Raw genomic sequence first — 11621 nt, 5'->3', positions numbered from 1 at the left:
GCCAGACAAGGCTCTGCTGATAGCTAGGTGTAGCAGTGGTAAGATGTTGGGACTGCTGTTGGGACAGCTTTATGTAGGCCGTTTGTGGGCACCGTTTGTCACCGTTATATTGAAATTAATGTATTGTTTAGTGTTGTGTTGTGTAGTGGCTTTGCTGGCATGCATCCCACCAAGATTTACATGCTAAAATCGCCACTGGTAGTGAGATACCCAATAGGCTGGACGATTCTCTTCTCATCACTCATCTTCAAAAAACATATACTAAAAACTTGGAAATCCATCAATCTGCCATCATTAACACAATGTAAAAATCGAATGATTTATTAAATAGCATAGGCACCGTAAAAAAAATTGGTACAATTTAAGGCCATGTGGAAAACATGAATGCAGGCGCTAGGGATGGGGGTATGAGCATGTCGGTCTGGGCAGAGGAGATGTAGTCGTTGTTTGTGTGCATCTGTAAGTTGTTGTTCGTGTGTGTATGTTTACATCTAGTGTAATTTTTCTTTAAAGGAATTGGTGCTTGGAGTTCGTCAGTCCTCAAGTGTGGACCAATAACGCTAGCTTGGTGTGCAACAACCGGTGGTGGTGAGTATAACCAGAGATACTAGAATATAATGACTTCTCTGGTATAATTTAGTTAACGACCTTAAATAACATTATTGCTGGTTATGTTGGTAGCTATCTTTTGATAAAGCGAGGCAGCAGTCTAGATAATGTTTTAGCTAATGTTAGCATAACTAGCTTGCTAGCTACCTCATTACAACATTACAGTTATGGTGGTAGCTAACTGAGTCTGACTAACACAGTGAACTAGGAGCAACAAACCGTAATGATGTCACTAGCCCGAATCTAATCCAATCTGGTCAGTCTGTAAAGCATAGAATTAGGGTTTCCACTAGTTACCACAACCACAAATTTTAAATTGGCTATATTGTAAAAATGTATGAAAATTAAAATATGCTTTTTGGTCTTAATTTAACGTTAAGTTTAGGCATAAGGTTAGCAGTGTGGTTAGGGTTATGTTTAAAATCACATAAATTGTAGAAATAGGCAGCCTTTATGAGCTTTACCCGAGTTACTGGCCAACACACTGGCCTTGGGGCGGCAGGTAGCCTAGTGGTTAGAGCATTGGGCCAGTAACTGAAAGGTTGCTAGATCGAATCCCCGAACTGACAGGATAAAGACATCTGTTGTTCTGCCCCTGAACAAGGCAGTTAACCCACTTCCAAGGCTGTCATTGTAAATAAGAATTTGTTCTTAATTGACTTGCCTAGTTAAATAAAGGTTAAAAAACAAATTTAATAGCCGATAATGGTAAAGTGGAATTATGTTTGTAGATATGTTTACAAATTCATTCAAAATGAAAAGCTGAAATGTCTTGAGTCAATAAGTATTCAACCCCTTTGTTATGGCAAGCCTAAATAAGTCCAGGAGTAAAACTGTGCTTAAAAGTCACATAGTAAGTTGCATGGACTCATTCTTTATGTAATAATAGTGTTTTAACATTCTTTTTTAATGACTACCTCATCTCTAGACCCCACATATAAAATGATCTATAAGGTCCCTCAGTCGAGCAGTGAATTTCAAACACAGATTTAACCACAAAGACCATGGAGGTTTTTCCCATGCCTCGCAAAGAAGGGCACCTATTGGTAGATGGGTAAAAATGAAAAAAGCAGACATTGAATATCCCTTTGAGCATGGTGAAGTTATTAATTACACCGCTCAGGGATTTCACCATGATGCCAATGGTGACTTTAAAACAGTTACAGAGTTTAATGGCTGTGATAGGAGAAAACTGAGGATGGATCAACAACATTGCAGTTACTCCACAATACTAACCTAAATGACAGAGTGAAAAAAAGGAAGCCTGACCAAAATACAAATACTCCAAAACATGCATCCTGTTTGCAATAAGGCACTAAAGTAAAACTGCAACAAATGTGGTAAAGAATCTTTATGTCCTGAATACAAAGCATTATTTTTGGGGCAAATCCAACACAATGCATCACTGAGTACCACTCTTCATATTTTCAAGTATGGTGGTGGCTGCATCATGTTATTGGTATGCTTGTCATCGGCAAGGACTAGGGGAGTTTTTTGGGATAAAAAGAAACGGAATACAGTTAAAACCTTGTTCAGTCTGCTTTCAAACCGATACTGGGAGACAAATGCACCTTTTCAGCAGGACAATAACCTAAAACACAAGATCAAATATACACAGGGGTTGCTTACCAAGACATCAGAGAATGTTCCTGAGGGGCCTAGTTACAGTTTTGACCATCTATGGCAAGACTTGAAAATGTCTGTCTAGCAATGATCAACAACCAACTTGACAGAGCTCGAAGAATTAAAACAGGTTTTTTTTGCAAATATTGTACAATCCAGGTGTGCAAAGCTCTTAGAGACTTACACTACCGTTCAAAAGTTTCGGGTCACTTAGAAATGTCCTTGTTTTTGAAAGAAAAGCAAATTTTTTGTCGATTAAAATAACATCAAATTGATCAGAAATACAGTGTAGACATTGTGTCACGTCCTGACCGGTAAAAGGGGTTATTTGTTATTGTAGTTTGGTCAGGGCGTGGCAGGGGGTGTTTGTTTTGTGTGTTTCGGGGGTTTTGGTTTATGTTCTATGTTATCTATTTCTATGTGTTTATCTAGTTTTCTATTTCTATGTTGGGTTTTGGCAATGACCTCCAATTAGAGGCAGCTGGTTGTCGTTGTCTCTAATTGGAGGCCATATTTAGTTGGGTTTGTTTTATCTTGTGTTTGTGGGTGGTTGTTTCTAGTATAGTCTGTGCAACTTACTAGACAGTTTTCGTCATTTGTTTTGTTAAGTGTTTTTTCTTTAATAAAATAAGAAGATGAGCACTTTACCCGCTGCATTTTGGTCCCTCTTCAACGACGCTTATGACAGAACCACCCACAAAGAAAGACCAAGCAGCGGAGGAAGGAGCAGCAGGAGAGCTATTTGGAGTCATGGACATGGGAGGAGATCCTCGATGGTAAGGGTCCATGGAGCCAGGCTGGGGAGTACCAGCGCCCGAAGGAGGAGCTGGAGGAAGCAAAGAGGGAATGACGGAGGTATGAGGCATTATATCCTCCATTGCAGGAGGTGAGGAGGCAGCCCCCCCAAAAAAATTTTGGGGGGGGGCATACGGGGAGGTGGGCTAGGTCAGGGGGGAGCCCTGACCTAACTTCCCGGGCGTACAGGAGAGAGCCGTGGAACAAAAAGGAGCCAGTCAAGGAATCAAGCAAGGAGCTTGATTCGAGATTCCGGAGAGAGGTACTGGCAGAAAGGGCACGAAGGATCACCTGTGCTTACTATGGGGAGCGACGGATCAAGCAAGCACCATGTTATGCGGAGATACGCACGGTATCGCCAGTGCGCAGCTACAGCCTGGTGCGCTTGGTGAAAGCACCTCACAGGTGTCATGCTAGAGCCAGCATCGAGCCAGGACCGGTGATGCAAGTTGCAAGCATCAGACCGCTGGTGAGGGTTAACGGCCCAGTGTATTCTGTTCCTGCTCCTCGTACTCTTCCTCCAGTGCATCAGCCCAGTCCAGTAAGTCCTGTTCCTGCTCTCCGCACTAGCCTTGAGGTGCGTGTTACTAGTCTGGCGCCTCCAAAGCCAGCCCCACGCATCAGGCCTCCAGTGCATCTGCCCAGTCCGGTACGTCCTGTTCCTGCTCCTCGCACTAGCCCTGTGGTGCATATTACTAGTCTGGTGCCTCCAAAGCCAGCCCCACGCATCAGGCCTCCAGTGCGCCTGCCCAGTACCTCCTGTTCCTGCTCCTCGCACTAGCCCTGTGGTGCGGGTTACTAGTCTGGCACCTCCTAAGCCAGCCCCACGCATCAGGCCTCCAGTGCGCAGTCCCAGTCCAGAGCTTCCAGCGACAGTTCCCCATCCAGAGCTTCCGGCGACAGTTCCCCGTCCAGAGCTTCCGGCGACAGTTCCCCGTCCAGAGCTTCCGGCGACAGTTCCCCGTCCAGAGCTTCCGGCGACAGTTCCCCGTCCAGAGCTTCCGGCGACAGTTCCCCGTCCAGTGCTTCTGGCGACAGTTCCCCGTCCAGTGCTTCCGGCGACGTCCTACAGTCTGGAACCGACAGAGACGCCCTACAGTCCGGAACCGACAGAGACGTCCTACAGTCCGGAACCGACAGAGACATCCTACAGTCCGGAACCGACAGAGACGGCCTACAGTCCGGAACCGACAGAGACGGCCTACAGTCCGGAACCGACAGAGACGGCCTACAGTCCGGAACCGACAGAGACGCTCCTCAGCCCGGAACCGACAGCGACGCTCCTCAGCCCGGAACCGACAGCGACGCTCCTCAGCCTAGAGTCTACGAAATGGGAGCTACGCCCAGAGCCAGAGCCACCTCCGTAGTGGGAGGATTGGGAGGTGTTTGAGTTTGAGGTTATTTTTGTGGGTTTTTTGTTGTGAGGTGCATTCGGGGTCTGCACCTTTGGGGGGGGGGGGTACTGTCACGTCCTGACCGGTAAAAGGGGTTATTTGTTATTGTAGTTTGGTCAGGGCGTGGCAGGAGGTGTTTGTTATGTGTGTTTCGGGGTTTTTGGTTTATGTTCTATGTTATCTATTTATATGTATTTATCTAGTTTTCTATTTCCATGTTGGGTTTTGGCAATGACCTCCAATTAGAGGCAGCTGGTTGTCGTTGTCTCTAATTGGAGGCCATATTTAGTTGGGTTTGTTTTCTCTTGTGTTTGTGGGTGGTTGTTTCTAGTATAGTCTGTGCACCTTTCTGGACTGTTTTCATCATTTGTTTTGTTTAAGTGTTTTTTCTTTAATAAAATAAGAAGATGAGCACTTTACCCGCTGCATTTTGGTCCCCCTTCAACGACGCTTATGACACATTGTTAATGTTGTAAATAACTATTGTAGCTGGAAATGGCAGATTTTTAATGGAATATCTACATATGCGTACAGAGGCCCATTATCAGCAACCATCACTCCAATGGCACGTTGTGTTAGCTAATCCAAGTTTATCATTTTAAAAGGCTAATTGATCATTAGAAAACCCTTTTGCAATTATGTTAGCACAGCTGAAAACTGTTGTCCTGATTAAAGAAGCAGTTGAGTATCTGGAGCATCAGCATGTGTGGGTTCAATTACAGGCTCAAAATGGCCAGAAACCCTTTCTTCTGAAACTCGTCAGTCTATTCTTGTTCTGAGAAATGAAGGCTATTCCAGGCGAGATATTGCCAAGAAACTGAAGATCTCGTACAATGCTGTGTACAACTCCCTTTGCAGAACAGCGCAAATTGTCTCTAACCAGAATAGAAAGAGGAGTGGGAGGCCCCGGTGCACAACTGAGCAAGAGGACAAGTATATTAGAGTGTCTAGTTTGAGAAACAGATGCCTCACAAGTGCTCAACTGGCAGCTTCATTAAGTAGAACCCGCAAAACACCAGTCTTAACATTAACAGTGAAGAGGCGACTCCGGGATGCTGGCCTTCTAGGCGGAGTTGCAAAGAAAAATCTCAGACTGGCTAATGAAAAGAAAAGATTAAGATGGGCAGAAGAACACAGATACTGGACAGAGATATGGCTTCTGGCAACTGTGCCAAATGTGATTTTTGATTTTACGGACTTGGGAGAGGTGAAGGTCGAGAGCTATTGCATCCTCTGAAACACGACCCAGCCAAACCGCACTGCTTCTGGACACAATGCCCGCTTAACCCGGAAGACAGCCGCACCAAAGTGTCAGAGGAAACACCGTACACCTGGCAACCGTGTCAACGTGCATGCACCCGGCCCGCCACAGGCGTCGCTAGAGTGCAATGGGACAAGGACATTCCGAACATTTCGACACTGGGACAATTGTGCGCTGCCCCATGGGTCTCTAGGTCGCGGCCGGATGCAACAGAGCCTCGACTCAAACCAGGATCTCTAGTGACACAGCTAACACTGCGATGCAGTGTGATTGAGTTGTGATTAAGTGGTGGGAAACAGCTGCGGGAAAGGTTCTGACAGATGGGTGTGTCTTGGTAGTGGTAAGGACACACCCAAGAAACACCCACGTCAAACCACACCCCCAAGCCAACTCACCTTTGGCTTCTGTCATGGCCCCCAGCATTTCTTGAGGAGCAAGCCCAAAAATGTGGCAAAATCAGCAGGTCCCCTTTAAATCAAATCAAAATCAATCGTGGTCTTCCTATCTGGGTTGGTGCCCCCCCTTGGACTGTGCCGTGGCGGAGATCTTTGTGGGCTATACTCGGCCTTGTCCCGGGATGGTATGTTGGTGGTTGGAGATATCCCTCCAGTGGTGTAGAGGCTGTGCTTTGGCAAAGTGGGTGGGGTTATATCCTACCTGTTTGGCCCTGTCCGGGGGTTTCATCGGATGGGGCCACAGTGTCTCCTGACCCCTCCTGTCTCTGCCTCCAGTATGTATGTTGCAATAGTTTATGTGTCGGGGGGCTAGGGTCAGTCTGTCACATCTGGAGTATTTCTCTTGTCTTTTCTGGTGTCCTGTGTGAATTTAAATATGCTCTCTCTAATTCTCTCTTTCTCTTTCTTTCTTTCTCTCTCTCGGAGGACCTGAGCCCTAGGACCATGCCTCAGGACTACCTGGCTTGATGACTCCTTGCTGTCCCCAGTTCACCTGGCCGTGCTGCTGCTCCAGTTCCAACTGTTCTGCCTGCAGCTATGGAACCCTGACCTGTTCACCGGACGTGCTACCTGTCCCAGACCTGTTGTCCCAGACCTGCTGGAACCCTGACCTATTCACTGGACGTGCTACCTGTCCCAGACCTGCTGTTTTTAACTCTCTAGAGACAGCAGGAGCGGTAGAGATACTCTCAAAGATCGGCTATGAAAAAGCCAACTGACACTTACTCCTGTGTTACTGACTTGTTGCACCCTCGACAACTACTATGATTATTATTATTTGACAATGCTGGTCATTTATGAACATTTGAACATTTGAACATCTAGGCCATGTGCTGTTATAATCTCCACCCGGCACAGCCAGAAGAGGACTGGCCACCCCTCATAGCCTGGTTCCTCTCTAGGTTTCTTCCTAGGTTTTGGCCTTTCTAGGGAGTTTTTCCTAGCCACCGTGCTTCTACACCTGCATTGCTTGCTGTTTGGGGTTTTAGGCTGGGTTTCTGTACAGCACTTTGAGATATCAACTGTTGTAAGAAGGGCTATATAAATAAATTTGATTTGATTTGAGGTACCCTTTAAATAAGAAGAATTAGGCTCCAACACAGAGCCCTCTCCTTATAAAGTCGAATTAAAACAAAGAAAGTTTAAATGAATCAGGTGTTCTACAATTAGTCTACTTTTAGCAATCATGCACTGTCCATCTCCGATGGATTGTGCCGGGGCTGCTGCTTCAATGTAGCCAAATGTAAATTATCTGGCTTATTGTGAGATCAATAACTATGATAAATAGCTTCACCATGGGAAACGAAACATATTGTTTTAATTTTTAAAAACTATAGCAGTAGCTAACTATCAGTTTACCTTCTCATCTTCACGCGTGCCGTCTCAAACTGAACAGGACATCAGATTACCGCTTGCACAGATATATTGCATTTTTTTTACAAATCAAAATGCTTCTCTGAGCATGCACTTCGTATAGCCTAGGCCTATAGCCTAGTATAGGCTATGGATCATTTGATTAAGACCACACTAAATATAGGCGCACTTGATATTGTGCGCCCAGCAGAGAATCAGGGATGAGTGGCAGCATCGGGCACATATTGAGCTATAACTAGTGTTGGGGTATGTTCCTTGTTCCTTGTCAATCATTGGCTTGTTGGTGAAATCAGCAATCAGACAATATCTTCTTTAAGTAAATCAATCAAACCTTTATTCATGCAATTGCAGACAGAAGTTGACAATGGAAACATAGCACGCGTGTTTCAGAGTAAGTTCTGCAAAATAAAAAAGGTCAAAGTTACTTTAATATGCTGCCAGTCAACCCCTAGTGATGTAACTGCCTATGTCAACATCTTCTACTCATGAGAACAAGCCCATGCATATACAGTTATACAAACTGCAGGAGAAAACAGTAGTCCAGTGTGTTCTAAGTGCTCAGCAGTAATTTTCCATTCCCGTGTAGCTTACAGTGGTATGTCTGACTTGTCTCTTATCTCTTTACTCCCCTGCAGGGTTCTGTGTTTATGTATCTCTTTTAGCCTTGAGACGCTTTCTCACAGACAACCTGTTTTGACTGCAATAGCTCACACATCTCTCAGACCGTTTCTTATAAGAGGCAGAGACTAGAAAAGAACTGTGGAACAGTATTAAAGTTTATAATGCATATATTGCTAATCTGTGGTCCAGGACCCTATAAATGTAGTGGGGGAGGGTCTTATAGCCCTTCCCCTTCTATTAATACAACATAAGCATAATCAATTATTATAATACATCAATCATTTGGTGCAGCCCCTATCATGACCCCAAGGTGACCCCCATCACTAGCAACTAATTCTAAAACACTGAGCAATACTGAAATTGAAAAAGCATGGCTCTCCTGTTTTTTTCTGGGTCACAGTTCCAAAAATGGCTTAACATTTTTTTATAGACCTACAGTGTATTGCATTGGGTGCTATGGAACAGGGCTGGGAATTGCCAGGAAACTCACGATACAATATTATAACGATACTTAGGTGCCGATACGATATGTATTGTGATTCTCACGGTTCTATATGTATTGCGATTCAATACTGTGATTTTATTGTGATTAGATGTTCTAAAATCCTTCTATGTAAGAGATACATAGATGATGTCTGTGTCAGTCGTTGCTAGGAGTGGTGGTAGGAGTCAGGCGCAGAGAGCAGAGGTAAGGAACTGTGTGTTTATTCAATAAAAACACAACACGATCGACGCCAACACAACGGGCGTGAAAAATGCAAAGTGCCCAAACAACAGGTGCACAGCATGCATGAAAATAGAACAGTAGTAGATCGCCAGCACATCCAAATACAAAACACAACCTGACGCTAAATAATCCCGCACAACACTGGGCGGGCTAACCAGGCTTAAATAACCAAAATCAAAAGACAAATGAGGAACAGGTGCAACCAATAAGACAAACCAAACGAAAAGGAAAAAAGGATCAGCGGCGGCTAGTAGGTCGGTGACGACGACCGCCGAATGCCGCCCGAGCAGGCAGGGGAGCCACCTTCGGTGGGATTCGTGACAGTCTGTGCTCTGGGAAGGAAGTCAGCAGGAACTAAATGAATTCCAAACTCTACTAAACGAGAGCTCTGAATCCCTCAAATTCATCATGCAGACTGATGAGAGAAAAATAAACTACCTGGACTTATGGATCATCAAAGAGAATGATGCATTATACTCATACTTATACACAAAGCCCACAGACTGCAATACCTTGCTATGTGCGGATAGTATACATCCTCTTCCCCTCAAGAATGTTCTACCATATAGCCAGTTATGCAGGGTTAAATGAATCTGTGACCACCAGACAGATTGTATCAGCAATGCTAAAAAAAATGACAGATAAATTCAAAATGAGGGGCTACAAGGACAGAACTCTTGATGTTGCAATGATGAAAACATCTCAAAAACCAAGAGAGGAAATACTAAAAACTCAACCAAAGAAGAAAAACAACGCAACCGTCTTTTGCATTAAGTACACCAAGGGTTTGGACAAAATGAAGGCAATCCTGAAAAAGTTCTGGCATATTCTGCAATCAGACAAAAAAAATTGCACACCTCTTCAAAGAACCCCCACTGGTGGTCTATAAGCATATATAGCGTATATTGGAGATAGTTTGGTGAGATCTGACATGCCCCCTGAGCCCACTCAGACACTTTTGACACCCATTCCAAATGGGAACTACAAATGTGGCTCATGCGCATTGCAATAGCACTATAAAAACATCCTTCTTCAGACACCAACATACAGGTTGAAAAATCCCTGTTAGGGGTATCTTCTCATGCAAGACCAAGGGAGTAATCTATCTCATCACCTGTTCATGTGGAATAGCCTACGTAGGACAAACAATTAAGACAATTAAAACAACGCATAGCTGAACACCGCAGCTCAATCAGGTGTAAGAACATTGCCTATCCAGTAGCAGCTCACTTTTTTGAAGCTAACCATCCAATCTCCACCCTCAAATACACAGGCATTGAGCATGTTGCTCTACCAAGGAGAGGAGGTAACATCGAGATCCTACGATTACAAAGGGAGGCTTACTGGGTATCCTATCTAAAAATATTGACCCCTAGTGGTCTGAATATTGACTTTGATCTCAGGCCATTCTTATGAACAATTCTTTCTTTTATGAACAAGTCTTAGAAATGGATATATTCTTTCTACAGCTTATTAGCATACACCTAATATGTTCCCCCTGTTGATGATGCTTATTATGCATTAAGGTTGAACCAAAAGATTACATGTAACAAATATGAAATGAAATACGAAACAAGTAAATATGTGAAATTGAATTAAACAATAATGTATGTTGATGCTAATATTATGTACAATATTCAGTTATGTTTCTATATGATAACAACAGCCTAATATATTTTACATGCCATAAACTATTGTTTTTTAACAGTTTCACAAATGAATTCTAATTAACTTAATCGTTATGACACACCCCTCACTATTGTCATTGGTTGCACTAATTGCACTGTTTGTCTACATAACCTGGTTCAAGTATTCATGACATTACCCTGAAGAAGGCACAGTGATGCCGAAACGTTGGTGAATACCCAATAAAGTACTGGGAGTTTATATATGGAGTGTGTGACTCTCTTTATTTTGATAGTTTATAGTTTATTCGCCGTTAGTCAGCACCTTCACACAAACTAATTTTTCTGGGTGTGTGCCAGCTCATGTTTTTAATTCCAAACTTATTGCTCACCATATGTCTGCTGCAGAGGGACAAGTGAAAGCCATGAGAAAATGAGTTTTGATCAGACTCCCTACTTAAAAAGGTGGAGAACAAGATACAAAGGAAAAATACTCGAGTTTTGGTGCAAAAATAAGATTGCGTTATTGTCAAAATGTTACGATATATCGTCAAAAATAATATCCCGATATGTACTGTAACTGTATAGATTTTTCCCCTCATCATTATGGAGTGGGTGGAGTAGAACGTGTTACTGGGTATTTAGACCAGAGTCTCCTATGAGATAACACCATGTATAGATTCTACAGACCCTACTGGGTATTCTCAATCCCACTTTTACATCGGCACATAGAATACTTTTTTCTCCTATAAACTATGTGCCGATGTAAAAGTGGGATTGAGAATACCCAGTAGGGTCTGTAGAATCTATATATGGTGTTATATTATGAGGGACTCTGGTCTAAATACCCAGCAACACTTTGTACTCCACCCAATCCATAGCCCCCAATGCAATATACTGTAGGCCTATAAATGACATAGAATACTTTTTTCTCCTATAAACTATGTCATTTATAGGCCTACAGTATATTGCATTGGGGGCTATGGATTGGGTGGAGTACAAAGTGTTGCTGGGTATTTAGACCAGAGTCCCTCATAATATAACACCATATATAGATTCTACAGACCCCACTGAGTATTCCCAACACAAATTTTACATCGGCACATAGAATACTTTTTTCTCTGTAAACCTATATGT

The sequence above is a fragment of the Salmo salar genome, chromosome ssa26, assembly GCF_905237065.1.
Source record: "Salmo salar chromosome ssa26, Ssal_v3.1, whole genome shotgun sequence".
NCBI classification, from domain to species: Eukaryota; Metazoa; Chordata; class Actinopteri; order Salmoniformes; family Salmonidae; genus Salmo; species Salmo salar.
Note: the sequence above shows the minus strand (reverse complement) of the source record.